Source organism: Microtus pennsylvanicus, chromosome 5 (assembly GCF_037038515.1).
Source record: "Microtus pennsylvanicus isolate mMicPen1 chromosome 5, mMicPen1.hap1, whole genome shotgun sequence".
Taxonomy (NCBI): domain Eukaryota; kingdom Metazoa; phylum Chordata; class Mammalia; order Rodentia; family Cricetidae; genus Microtus; species Microtus pennsylvanicus.
In genome coordinates this window covers 123,716,368-123,731,518 of record NC_134583.1, presented here as the reverse complement: position 1 = coordinate 123,731,518, position 15,151 = coordinate 123,716,368, and positions in this window count along the sequence as shown.

The following is a 15,151-nucleotide window of genomic DNA, read 5'->3' as shown; positions in this document are numbered from 1 at the left end:
CTTAGCAGACCCTCTCTGTCTCTAGCTACCTTGACCATAAGGTGCTGATATTTTTTTAACTTATGACAGCAACTTTTGCAATAACCTGTATTAGTAAAATATACTCTGTGTGTGTGTGTGTATGTGTGTGTGTGCGTGCGTGTGCCCACTTGTGTGCTCACAAGCATAATGCAAATTGAGACCAGAAGAAGATATTGGACTTTTCCTTAATCTCTCCCCACCTTTTATATTGAGGCAACGTCTTTCATTGAACCCAGAGCTCAATGATTTGGCTAGTTCCGGGGGCCCTGACTCATCCCACAATGTACCGAGATTATGACCCTACTTGCTCAGTGCTGGGAATCTGAAATCTGGTCCTCATGCATAGACAGCAAGTGCTTTACCTACCGAGCCACCTCCCCAGCCCCACTATGGAGATAACTTATCTGTTCCGGTCAAACATGGCTGGAGATGTAACTCTATGACACAGTGCTTGCCTAGAATGCAGGAGGCTCTTGGTTTGGTCCGCTAACCTGTGAGCAAGAAAGAAAAAGGCAGAGAGGACTGGAGGGAGGGGAAGGAAGGGAAGATTATCTTGTTCTCACTATGCCTGCCCCTGAAGTGCCAACACCAGACCAATGACTTAAGGGTCACTGTTACTCCTATTCCCAAATTCTCACCAAAATGTCTGCCCTCTCCCAGTGGAACCCAGCTTGCAGAGCCTTGAAAGAGCCCCAGATCGGAATCTGGGCACTCTGCTATTTAAAGGACCCCTCCTGAGCATCTGCTGTGGATGGCCTTCCAGGGTCTTCCCTGCTGACTGCACCGCGTGAGGAGACTCATGTTCCTACTTCCTGCTACCCCGAGAATGGACTGAGCTCCGTGAATGTCATGAGCAGCACAGCGACTGTCCTTTATAAAGTACCAGTGTCCCTGAGAGGAGCCCAGGACAAAGTTGGCTGTGACTCTGAGGGTGGCTGGAAGAAGATGACAGAGGGGGTCAGAAACCTGTGGTGTGAGTGAGGAGAGGGAGGAGCCAGTAGCAGAGAAGTCCTAACCCTGGGGCTAGAGAGCCAGCTCCATAGTGAACTGCTTGTATTCCTAGGAGGAAAGGGTGGGTGTGGTGCCGTGTCCACCAAGAAGCTCTCATAATTAATAGTCAGTCTCGCTGGGTCATAGTGGCACACACCTTTAATCCCAGCACTCGGACACAGAGGCAGGCAGATCTCTGTGAGTTGTGAGTTCCAGGACAGGCTACAAAGCTACACAGAGAAACCCTGCCTCAAAAAACAAAACAAAACAAAAATAGTAAGTCCCCATGTCATGATTTGGGGACTGGTGATCTAAAGATAGTCCAATCAGAAAGTTCGCTACAGAAAGGGCTTATCCTCACAGACACAGAAAGATGTTCAAGGTGAGTCATCAATCGAATGCAGCAAGCCACGTGACAGTGTGTGTGGTGGGATCCCCTGACAGCCAAGGACAGACTGCCCGAGCACCTACCGTGAGAGCATGCAAAGAGACGGAAGGCACCCACATCCAGCCTGGCACACGGTGCACACATCTCAGGAGGAGAGTCACATGTTTCCAGCTAGCCTGGGCTACACAGTGAAATGCCATCTCAAAAACAAGCGAAACACAGAAGAAAAAGAAGAAGAGGAGGAGGAGGAGGAGGAAGAAGAAGAGGAGAAGAACACTTTGTGCTTCTGGGGAGAGGAGACAGAAAAGAAGAAAGGAGAGGAAGGTGGAGCAGAGCCCTCTGACTCCGCCTGACTTCGTACTGTTCACATTTGCCAGCTTTATGGTGCTCACACATTGAAATAATCTAACTAAAGCCGTGGAGCAATCAGTCGCCTTAATGTTCTTTATGGAATTTGGGGAATAACTAGAATGTGGCTGGATATGAGATGTTATTAAATGGTCTTAATTTTTAGCCACATATAAAAAAATTTTTGATTTCCAGAGGAAAACATGGTATTTCAGAGGGTTCATAAGCAGGAGTATGATTCAGCAAAGGCTGGAACCATAAATTTATCTGCCCTGCTGCTGTGAGGGTTTCTCCAGTGGTGCTCTGTAGCCTGTGAGGGTCTAGGACAAAGGGCCATAGTCAGATAAGGGGTAAGATTATGGATGCTGAGGGGTCTAAGCTGTATGGGGAAAAAAGGAAAAGCCAAGAAGTCCCTGACTATAGTTAGGAGCGTTCTCTCTCTCTCTCTCTCTCTCTCTCTCTCTCTCTCTCTCTCTCTCTCTCTCTCTCTCTCTCTCTGTGTGTGTATGTGTGTATCTGAACCTCTTCTTTTTGACTGCATTGTATGTGTATCCTCCTCTTTTTTCTGAGACAGGGGTTCTCTATGTAACTCTGGCTGATCTGGAATGCAGAGACTCGCCTACCTCTCCTCCCAAGCGCTGGAATTAAAGATGTGCACCACCACACCTGACTTATGTATGTCTTAGAGGGAGGGAAGCAGAAGTTCATCTGCCACAGAAGCGAAGGCCTGAACAACAGACTGTCTGGTTAGTTAATTATTGCTCCCACCCAGGAGGACGTAAGGACACAAGAATGGCAAAAAACAAAACAAAGCAAAAGCTCCACCATGGTACACTGCGGTTGGGAACATGGAGCACGCAGCCTTGAGTAGTCAGTGGTGGGAACATCTTCAGAGACTCCTAGCCAGGACATACTTGCGATCTGACCTTGGCTGCCCTGCTTCTCCTGCACACTGGCTCTTTGGCAGTTAGCCTCCTTGGCTAAGCTAGCATCCTTCCAAAGAGCTCCCATGAATCTCTCATCTTCAGGGGAGCCAACGTTAGTATCTGTGCTTACTGCCAAGAATATGGAGTGGTCTATAAATTGTACCAGATGATGGAAGGCCAAAGAGTATCAAAGAGAGAATTATTTGGCTTCATTAGGGCTAAAGAATTATGAGCATTTGGGAATTCTTAAATCCCATGGATGTCCAGTAGCCTATGCCATATGACATAAACCAATTAATTAAATTATTGCCCTCAGTCACCTAAGATAAAGTGTTCTTTGAGAGCAACGCTTTGGGAGACTACAGGCTGGGGTGTCTACTAGAAGGCATTTTACAGACAGTAAAGAACAGCTGGATTCTCAGCTGAAACCAACCAATTAAACCTAGAGGCAAAACTGAAATTTATCTTATATATTCTAAGGGCTGGCCCCAACAAAAACCAGTCCCAAAGCTGTTAGTTGAACAAACCACAGCCCCAATGAGTTAATATGCTGGCTGGGGAAAGCAGAGCCTTAGGAATAGGAGCGTGGACATAAGAGGGGCATTCGGTAGCTTTGGGCTGGCTTAATCCCCAGCGACCCTATTGCTCATTCTTCTAACAAGCTCAGGCAACCTCCTGCTCTTGTCTGATGCTGTTGTCTTTTTCTGGTGCTGCCCTAAAAGAGGATCACATCATCTTCTCGCTTCACCCTGCTTCCCAAACACACACAACTTCAGGATGCCCACTGGGGAAGCAAACTGGAAAAGAACAGGCTTCCAAGCCAAAACAACCCAGGATTTGAAATCTGGGGGACATGAGAGTGTCCCCACAAGGAAAGAGTGACAAGTGTAATGTCGGTTGAACTTAATGTGGGGGGCACTTATAGAGGATGTTGATAGCTGCTTCCTAGTTGAGCAGCAGGGATTGGTTTCGCTGGAAGAAACAGATAATTGGCTCCCTAGGAGCGCGGTGGTAGAGGGTTGCTTAGCCTGATGGGAGGGAGGTTCTGGGCTCATTCCCCACAGTATAAAACAAACCTCTGCACTCCCCAACTGCTCAGACTAAAACCTTAACTTCCTGATCTCTAATTTAAAAAAATGGTTCTTAGCCGGGCGGTGGTGGCGCACGCCTTTAATCCCAGCACTCCGGAGGCAGAGGCAGGCAGATCTCTGTGAGTTTGAGGCCAGCCTGGTCTACAAGAGCTAGTGCCAGGACAGGCTCCAAAGCTACAGAGAAACCCTGTCTCGAAAAACTAAAAAAAATAATAAATAAATAAATGGAGCCAGGCGGTGGTGGTGCACGTCTTTAATACCAGCACTCGGGAGGCAGAGGCAGGCGGATCTCTGTGAGTTCGAGGCCAGCCTGGTCTACAAGAGCTAGTTCCAGGACAGGAACCAAAAGTTACAGAGAAACCCTGTCTCGAAAAATCAATCAATCAATAAATAAATAAATGGTTCTTTTCAGAAATTATTTTGGCACAGGGCGGTAGTGGCATACACCCCTTTAGTTCCAGCACTTAGGAGGCAGAGGCAGGCGGATCTCTGTGAGTTTGAGGCCAACCTGGGTCTACAGAACGAGTTCCAGAACAGCCAGGGATACACAGAGAAACTGTCTCAGAAAACAAAACAAAGCAAGCAAACAAAGAAAAAATAAACAAAAATTATAATTTTATTTTTATTTAATGTGTATAATTGTATTTATTTTGATTTCATGTGTATGAGTGTTTGCCTGAATGTACATCTGTGTACCACATGTGTGCAGTGCCTGAAGAAGCCCAAAGAGGGCATTGGACCCTTGCATCTGGAGTTACAGATGTTCTTAGACACAGCATAGATGCTGGGAATCAAATTTTTCTCCTCTGCAAGAGCAGTGAATGCTTTTAATTGCTGAGCCACCTCTCCAAACAAGGTTCTTCTTTTTATTTTTTTAAGATTCATTTAGTTATTATGTTTACAGTGTTCTGCCTGCATGCCAGAAGAGGGCACCAGGTCTCATTATAAATGGTTGTGAGTCACCATGTGGTTGTTGGGAATTGAACTCAGGACCTCTGAAAGAGCAGTCAATGCTCTTAACCTCTGAGCCACCTCCCCAGCTCCCCAGATAAGGGTTCTTATGTCACTAAATTCAGTCTGATTTAAAGCTGTAATGTCACAATGCTATAACTTTAAAGGAATCCAAAGATCTCCTAAGGATGGGAGCACCAGGGATTTGTCCTATACTGACGCGTCCTGGACCACCCACCCAGCCATTATGTCCTAAGAATCCCAGGTGTTTCCCTCCTAAAAACTTTAAAAAGGAATTTGGTCAATGCAACAACAGCATCGCTAAAATGCACTTTAATAAGATGTTCTTTGTAGACTAGAGATTTGTTGGGGGCACACGCGAGCCTTTCCACCTTGTCTGAAGGTCAGAGAGTTTGAGCTTATTTTTGCTCTTTCAAAGCTGTGGCTACAAAACAAGATATCCTGACCTACGGTGTGATTAGTTGGTGTTTTAGACACTAAGATGGCCTATAGAGATGGATCCGCTCCACCCTGACCAAAGGTCAGAGAATTCAAGCATACTTCTGCTCCTTCTTTTGAAATATGAGGTTTGACTCAGGGAGTGGCTGCGTGCAGGATACTTGGTCTAGGGTATATTCACTGCCCCAAACATCAAGTGTTTTGCTCAGGAATTAATGGCTTGATGTCTCAAGTACTGGAGCAAGTAACTTTTCTGGCTGTTTCATGTGAAAGCAGTCTTTTGCCTTCTTCCTCCCCATCTTTTGTACTGGGATATAAAAATGTATGGAAAATAAACGCAGGTGAAAATTCAGCCTTCAGAATCTGCTAAGTTGCCCTCCTGTTACTATTCTGTGTCTCTGTGTTTCTTTCTTATCTCTATCTACCTAACATCTAATCTTCATGCATACTAACCCCTGGAGCATACAAACCTGCCGTGGCTAGGATCACAGCAGAAGTCACCTGAAAAAAGTGACTCGCGACAGAAATTTGGGTCAAGAAAATAGAGAAGTATAAAGTCTCTTTGGGATGGACAGAGTGTGCTGTGTGAAGTCCATCAGTCTCTCTTGTAATGATCTATCCTGTCCCTTTAAGAGACAAGCCCCACCCACTCCCCTCCCTTCTGCTGAGGCAAGTGGATCTCTCTGCTCCAGAGGTGGCTGAGGCCTTCTCTCCCCTCCCCACTCTCTCTCACCCTCTCCTCTCCCTCTCCTCCTCCCTTTCTCTGTTTCTCTCTCTCTCTCCCTCCCTCTCTCCCTCTTTCCTTTCCTTCCATAACCCACTAAATAAATACCAACTATGCATGGTGTGCCTATCTGTCTCTGTCTCTCTCCTGCCGCCTCCCACCTACCTAGGACCTACAGAGGCCTCAGGTGGTGGGACCCGGCTGCCTCTCGTGGTCTGCTGCCTGCTGCCACCCCTTGGGGAACTGAACCTCAGCGTTTTATCTAAACCATTACAATTCTCAAGGATCAAAGGGTTTGGTGATCAAGCACATGAGAGAGCTTGCTCTGAGCTCAGTCTCCTTCACCAGGCACTGCTCTTCCTTGTGCACCTGAACAATGACCCCAAGGTCAAGGTGGAAGCCATACATGAACTTCAGTCTCATCTAGTTCCCTCTCAAGCACTGTGGTAAGACCTGTTTGTCAGAACTGTAGGGCTGAGAGTTGCCACACTTGTGACCCAGAAATCTGGAAGACTTGTCCACCCTACCCTTCCTACCTCCAAAGACAGGGGGACAGAGATTAACAGTCATCTGAAGAGGAGAAACCAGGTCTCAGGTTGGAATATTTCCTCTTCCCAGATTCTAGCTGTCCCAAAGGATGTGAAGGGCTGAAGCCCTGCCACCTGGGAAGGCAGGAATGGGGGAGTAGGGGTGGAGGGGCCTGGAAAGAGGCACTGAGGGCATTTTCTTCTCAAGGGTAAATGACTACACCTGAGCTATGGCAGCCTTGCCCTTGACCTAATCCTGATCCTTTAGGGATACGAATGATGGGGCCAAAGAAGCGGGGGTAAAAACTGCCCAGTTCCATTGGGGTCCTTGGGGAAGTCAACTTGGGATAGGGTCTTCCTTAAGCCCACATGGAGCCCCTAAGGATGAGGATGCCATAGAGCTGGAGGGAAGTGGTGTGGAAAGTCCTTCTGTATATGTGTTGCTTTTATTGGTTAATGAATAAAGAATCTGCCTTGGCCAGTGATAGGGCAGAGTAGAGATAGATGGGGAAAACTAAACTGAATGCTGGGAGAAAGAAGGCAGAGTCAGAGAGAAGCCAGGTAGCCCTGATGGAGACAAACACACCAGAACCTTGCCGGTAAGCCACAGCCATATGGCAATACACAGATTAATAGAAATGGTTTAACCAAAGATATAAGAGGTAGTTAGAAATATGCTTAAGCTATTGGCCAAACATTATTGCAAATAATATAGTTTCTGTGTGTATTACGGGCCTAGGCAGGACAAAAACCTCCCCCAACAGGGAAGGAGCTTTGGTTCCAAGGCAAAGTGTCAACTCCTCCTTCCAGGTTCTCCACTGGAAACCTGTTCCTCAGTGACACCCCCTAACCACTCACACCTCCCCTAGCGTGGTGAAGGCTGACCCAACGGCCCCTTGGTTTCCAATAGTTTATCTTTCTGCGGATGAGGGTGCAGACTGGCATCTGGATGTGTCTGGGTGAAGTGTGCAAGGTCAGTGTGAACCTTGAGCTGGAGTCTCCACCAGGAAACCCACAGGTGCAAAGAGAACCAAGCGATGTGTGGCCACAGGTGTGGCAACCATCTGTTGTTCCCACTGCATCAGGCCCAGAATTACTCCGGAAGGGCCTGGCACCCTGGAAGGTGCCATGGAAGCCCTAGGACCAGTTTCGCTGTCACGGTCCCTCCAATTCTACCAGCAGTAGAGCACAGAGGGGTGGGAGCTGAGCTCTAGGGTTCAGGCTGTGGCCGAAGGAACTGGGTTTGATGGAAAAAGGTCTGCTCTGTGGAGTGGCAGTAGAAACTGTACCGGAGTAGAATGCTGGAAATTTCTGGGAGGGCCTTGCTCCCTAAACCTGAGGTCACGGACCACCTCGGTGCTCATACCCACCTCCTCCACAGTAAACTAGGAAGAGAAGCCACTCGTCTGGAAATCTAGGCTGCTGGTGTCCCAGAAGCATGGGTAGTGCTTTGTTGTTGAAGGTTTCATTTTTGTTTTGTTTTTTTGAATGAGGGTTTCTCCACGTAGCCCTAGCTGTCCTATAATTCACTCTGTAGATCAGGCTGGCCTTGAACTCAAAGATCTGCCTGCTTCTGCCTCCCAAGTGCTGGGACTAAAGGCATGGCCACCACCACCTGGCCAGAGGCAGGGAAATATCAGTCAAACAGCATTCACTTGGGGCTTCTTTGATGGAAAACAAACAAACAAACAATAATAAAACAAAACAACTTCCTCTTCCTTTCTCCCTGCTCACCCCTGGGCAGTCATCACACTGCCTCTGTGCCTATCAAGCTGGACCTGGAAGAGGCTGCCTTTGAGCCTATGATTAGGAAAAGAAGCCAACATCTATGGATATAAACCATCTATTTGCAAAGCAGGACTGCCTGGAACTAGTAGCGGAGCAAGGGTTCAGGGGTGGTTTTCTGTTGATAGAAGATGGGACAGGCCTCTGTGTCTCTGTGAAGTCAGGAGTGACCATGTGGCCATCTGAGCCACCTCCGCTGGGGAAAGCGGCTCTCGTACACATGTGGGGTTCGTAAACAGGGAGTGTTAGCGGGAACAAGGTAGATGTATAGACGTGCAGCATAGGTGGACTCAGGTCATCGTGAAAAGGACACGCCGCGGCAGTGTGTGCTCGTGGGCACATGTGGCGGTAGCCTGACCCTAACCGTAGGTATATGCAGATGGTAAGAGCCAGATGCTGCTTCACAGCTGCCCTTCCCCTGCTGGTAGGGTGCTGTGAGGCCGCAGGGCTGTGTGGCTCTTGCCAAAGGAGAAGCCCTACTCTTAGGTTCTCTTCCTTTCCACTATGCGCTCCTCCTGTGCTGCTTGTGACTGTGAATGAGGTGAGTGGCTGGCTAGTCTTAGGGCACCTAACTAGTTCAACCTAGGAAGGTTTGGGGGCCAAGTTTCCGGCCAGAAAGCAGCCACTGACTCCTCCCCAACCCTGGAAATGAGGGTGGAGAGGGAGTAGGAGGAGCAGCTACCTCTCCAACCCTACCCAGCCCCCAAGAGTGGAAAACCTGGGTCTCTCCACCCTGAGGCACTCGGAGCCATTCCTGGAGTGCCTGCAAAGAGCCAACACTTTTACCAGAGTTATCTCCTTAATCCGCTTGGTAATCCGGAGATGGGCTGGCCCTGTAATATACACAAGGAAATTGCAAGCTCCTAAAACTTAATTAACTTGCCCGAGGTTAGACAGCAGAAAAGACAGGCTCGACACATAGGCTGATGTCCAAAGACTCTTAAACTGTTGTCTGGGAGTGAAAGAGGGTTTTACACAGACAGCAGGTGCATGAAAGGGAACTGGGGTGCACCAGAGGGGCCCTGCAGGGAGCTGGGAAAGCAGCAGGTGGGTGGAGCAAACTGCCAAGCAAATTTTGGGGGTGGGATGGGGTTTGGGACAGGGTTTTTCTGTGTAGCCCTGGCTGTCCTGGAACTCACTCTGTAGACCAGGCTGACCTCGAAATTACTGAGATCCTCCTGCCTCTGCTTCCCGTGTGCTGGGATTAAAGGTGAGTGCCACTACTGCCCGGCTGGAGAGCATCTTAAAAAGTCCTACAGAAAAGAGCATCAGCTACATCCCTACTTTCCATCTCTTCAAATCAAGTGAGGGTCAGAAGAAGCTTGAATAAATAAAACAAAACTGGAGACCATATTTGGAAGCCAGTTTGAGATCCAGAATCAGAACTCAGAGGAGAAAGCTCCAGTCCCTGGATGCAGCATTTAGCAGAGTCTTTTGCATTCAGGGTACTGGGTAACACCCCAGACCTTACACATGTGAGTCTGTACTTTAAGAAGCTCCCTGGTGACTCATGCACACTAAACTAAACTGACTGTGTACAGGTGAACTCACCTTGTACTGTATCGGAAAGAGCTTCTTGAGTACATCTCTGCAGGAAAGGAGGCAGGAGAGAAGGCCTCACTCTCTGAATCATTACCACAGGGTGTGGTGATGCACACCCTTAATCCCAGCACTCCGGAGGCAGAGGCAGGTGGATCTCTATGAGTTCGAGGCCAGCCTGGTCTACAAAGTGAGTTCTAGGACAGCCAAAGCTACACAGAGAAACCCTGTCAATAATAATAGTAATAATTAGCTCCCCTGCCTCTCATCTCACCCCTCCACCCTGCAGCCCAGAGCAGCTTTGCCCACACCATGTTTTGCATGAGCAGATGGGACAGGAAGGATTTTCCTTCCTGGTTCTCCGTTCTTTTGTCTAATAAAGTATGATTCATTTGCTTCTATTTTTAACTTTCTGCTGGTGTGATCCTCCCATGTGTGGGATCCAGAGGCAACAGCAGCGGAAGGAGTGTAGAAGGCAGAATCTCCTTCCAATCCTAGGGGCTCCTGGAAGAGTCAACTCCAGCTGGAAAAAGCCCAAAAGGTGGGCTCAGTTAGGTGTGAAGGGAGGAGGATATGGTTTTTCCTCTCTGCCAGAGTGGAGGCTACAAGCTGAAGAAGGTGTGTGTGTGTGTGTGTGTGTGTGTGTGTGTGTGTGTGTGTGTGTGTACAACAGACTGGATTGGGCTGAAGGTGAACTTCACAGATCACTGGAGGGCAAACACCCAGCAGCTCACTTCTCTGCTGGGTGGTCCTTCCAAAAAAAACAAGCCCTGATACAAACCTGGCTCACCCCCAATCCTCCTCAAATCCACTGCACCCCTGCACTTGGCCATCCCTCCCAAAAATCCTGGCTCCAAGGTTTGAAGAGCTCTGAACGCTGGCGCCCTGGTTGACCAAGTGCTCTTAGGCAGGCTGCTTCACTTCTCCGAGTGTATGTAAAGGAAGGATAAAAATATCTAGTTCAGCCGGGCGGTGGTGGCGCACTCCTGTAATCCCAGCACTTGGGAGGCAGAGACAGGCGGATCTCTGTGAGTTCGAGGCCAGCCTGGTCTACCAAGGGAGTTCCAGGACAGGCTCCAAAGCTACAGAGAAACCCTGTCTCGAAAAACCAAAAAATAAAAAAAAATAAAAAAAAATATCTAGTTCATACGACGGTGTTTAGGAATGAACAGTACTTTTATAGCCTATCTCAGTACCTGGAACACTGCAAGCGCTCCGTGACACTAATTTTAATGCTATTTTTATTATTTTATTTCTGATTCAGAACCGTTCCCGCCCCCCCCCACCCCGTCCTCACTTGACTCGAAAATTCAAGCTTAATTCAAAGTGACTCTCTCCATGTGGCCCCTAGAGGGCGCCCGGAACCCACTTGTCCTGAGTTTGCGAATTTAAGTATGAGTCTGATTGCCATTTAAAAGCCAGAGGCTGCAGAGCCACCAACTGCCACCTTTGGGTCATGAGGCTCCTCCCTCCCGAGGAATGGTCAGAAATGTGGGGTCTGGGACCCTAGGGTGGAAAAGCGGAGGGGCAGCTTCTACGACAGCCTTTCTTTGGGAGGCACACTGCGGCTGGAACTTCTCGCTCGCCCTTATCCCCACATCCTGTCCCGCCTTCTCACAAAGGGGGCTGGATCTCCGGCTTTGCAGGAGGTGATAGAGATCGCTGAAAGGCCTAGACTTTGCTGGGGTCTTCTGCCTGCCTTGGGGGCCTTGGGGAGCTGCAGAAGGGAAGTTGAAGCCCCCGGCGGAAGCCCCCACTCCCAAGGCCCTCCTGCAGAATTGGACCCTCCTCCATCTGGGTTGAGGGAATAGGAGACAGGAATTAGAGAGCTCCTGAGGTAACAGCCTGTGGAACTAGCCAGGCAGTGACAGGCGTCAGCTTGTGAAAGGGTAACCACAAGCCCCGGCAGTGAAGTGTGCACTCTGTATGTGGCTGGCTCCACACACCCGCGCCTTCTCTTGTGCAATATTGTCCACCCAAGATGTTGTAGGCTGCACACAGTGGTGCGTGCTGGGACGAATGTACTCTCCTCCCAGCTCTAGTGGGGTCCTCCGTTCTCAGAACTTACCTGACTCGCCCATCCCCCATCCTCCACCACTGGTCCTGGTCACCAGGTTTTCTCTGGGCTAATTGGAAAACCCGTCCTGGCTCCAGTCTGCCTTCAGCCTATTCCGTAGGCGTTCCCCACAGCCAGAGGGGAGCACAGGTGTGTGGGTACCTGCGGCTTCCGGAGCCAAATGCATTAGGGCTAAATCAGGGTCCCTCTCAGCCACGCTGGAAAAGTGATGGGAACAGTTTAGACGCCCTGAGAGAGAGCAAAACCTCAGAGGAAAGCTGTGTGGACTCTACACAGTGGAGTGAGGGACACAAAGCTTGAGGGTGGGGGAAACCCTGGGTCTGAGCATAGCCCACCTTCCAGCACTTCACAGCATGGCTGCGGAGCCCCAAGTGCCTCAGCCTAGTGGGAGGCACCTGCTTAAATGTCTCAAGAACCTACCACCTATACCAGTGGTTCTCAAGCTGTGGGCTGCGATTCTTTTTTCGGGAGGGGGTGTTGAATGATCCTTTACAGGGATCACTTAAGACTTCAGAAAACACAGATATTTACATTACGATTCATAACAGTAGCAAAATTACAGTTATGAAGAAACAACGAAAATAGTTTTATGGTTGGGGGTCACCACGACATGAGGAACTGTATTTTAAAGGGTTGCAGCATTTGGAAGGTTGAGAACCGCTCACCTATACTGTCCATCCGCAGGTCACTTACCCACAAAAGGATACACATCTAAGTCAGGGCACCCCTCACGGCAGGCACCCTAGGTCATCAATATTCATCAACTAGGGAGGGCCTGCACAGCCCCCCACCCCCACCCCCAGCACAGCTCTTGCCGCACAAAGCCTCTATTATAGTTAACAGGTTGAGCCAGATTTTCGGTGTGACACCCACCGCACAACTGGGGGGCCCTTTGGCCCCCAGCCCTGCCTGGGTTCCTGGGGCCACAGACTGCCATCCAGTCAACCTCCCACCCTGAGCACGAAGTCTCAGCCGCTGCCAGAGGCTCGCTGGTGAAAATGCTGAGGATTTGGTCAGTGCCACGGGCTCTCTCTAGCCAAAGAAGGAATTAAGCCTTTCTGCCCAGACAGGTTTGTTAATTCTTTCTTCTCTCTCAACACCTCGGCACACATTTATTCAGATGATACTTTTTCCATTTCTATTTTTGATCAGAAATGGAGTTTCTGGCAGACGTGACTGAAAACAGCGAGTTTTGAGTTTATTTTTTCTTGGAGTGCTGGGCCTTGCTTAACCCTCACAATCCCTCCTTCCGGATTTCAGCCCCTCTATAGAGAGTACCGGTGCTATAGCTCGGTACAGGCCTGGCCGGCGTCACCACTTTCTAGGTGGTTGCCGCGCTCCGGGAGCCCTCGATGCACACGGGATTCACTGAGATTCGGGCACAACGAATTCTTGGCGGCGGAGAGGGAAAAGTCCTGTGTTGCTTCTCAGCACCAAGAATCCCGATTCTTCCTGGAGTCTGATGCCCCTGGGAGGCCTCATTCAGGGCCTGGGAATCCCCGAGCGGTCCGGAGAGAGCGAAATCCTGAGCGTGCAGGCGGTGTGGCTAGCTCAGTGGACATCCCCACCCGCCATAGCGCTAGCGATGAGCCCGGGATAGGCAATGCTCTAGTCCCAGACAAACTAAGCAGAATTGGAGCGCAGCGGGGATTTAAGGCTCCAGGTTTACATCCGTTTTGAGTGCCAGTGCAAAACTATGAAGACGAAAGTAGCAGGCATGGGAGGGGGTGCCCAATTTTGCTTTCTGTCTCTGTAAGAGAAGGCGACATTGGTGAGAGCCTGGCCTTGAAGTCGGTTTGGGACTTTTGTACTTGGGCCCTGGGACCTCTACTCAGTTGGGCAGCCTGGCCAGGAAATATCCGGGTTCCTCCAGACGCTTCATACTATACTCTTGACGTTATCCAGGCTTTCAGAAGGCACGGGTGCTGCACAGAGGACTCGGATCCTATACTCAAAGATACTAATGGGGGAGATGGAAGAAACCCGGGGAGAGAGAAGGCCGGTGATCTACAGCTATGGCAGTGAACCCGGGGCAGCCAGCTCCGTCCAGGTCAGAAGACTCTCCGAGGCTCTGGGAGGTTGTTTCTGGACTTGGTTCGGTGTTGTGGCTTGTGAATGATGTGTGCCTACTTTATACAGAGCTCCGACCCTCGGTGTCCAATACAGAGCTCGATAAGGCCAATCCTCAGCATCTCCCATTAGGAAAGCTGGCCAGGTCTCCTGGACCCAGATGTCTCTTTTGCTCAGAACCAAGGGTCGGATGAGAAGGTGAAGGATCAACCCCTACCCCCACCTAGCCTATTTTCCCGTGGGTTTTTCGGGGGAGGTGGCTGCTATGCTCTTTGTCCTTTCCATGACTGCCAACTGCTAGGGTGCAGAACAGTGGCTTTGGTGATGTTGGAGCACACAGCTCTTTATGCCTGCTCAGAATCAACCACATTAACTTCCCACCTACAAAAATTCTCCAAAGAAATGGCTCTCTATCTCCTACTCAGTTTCATTTCTAGGGAGTTTTCCAGATCCACCACCACCACCCAACTTTTCCAGAAAAGCAGGCCCAAATCAGCTAGCTTGTTGTTGTTTTGCAGTTGGTCTAATAGATCAAGAATTATAGATGCGGTGTGCAGGACTACTGTTCTGGTCAGCATAGTCTGAGGGCTCCCCGAGGTCCTCGGAAAGTCACCTTTGTAGATTACTGATAGTCCAGACTGGTATTGAGAGTCCAGATAGAGCACTCGAGTAGATTCTGGCTATAATTCTTGATGCAGTGCTCTGGCCTCTGCAGCTTGCTGGAAAGGACATAGTCCCAAATCTCCAAGCAGGGGCTGATCACCCCGTAATGTACCTGCACATTGATCTCGGAATCCCATCACCACAGACACCATCAGCACCCAAGTGCGGCTACTCTCAACATAGCCACACACTTTCATCTGCAGGGACAGCCTCCCGCAACGATCAACATACCCCACAGTTACAAACGGTCATGCACAAGTACATACGGGACAGTTGAAACATGATATACACGGTTATCCCTCACACACAACCACATCCACACAATTAGAGATAACGCACCAACAGAAACACATGTGTACCGCAAAAATAGTCACGGAGCAAAACTAATGTGGACTTTCACACACATCAGCACGATTTATACAATCAGAAAAATGGGAATCACAAAATTCCCCAAACAGTCTCAGTCTCTCTTTCCCCCCTCACACACACACACACACACACACACACACACACACACACACACACACACACCACTGTTGTAATACAATGATAGTTTTGATTTGCAACTTAAGGAGAAACACATTTTTACACT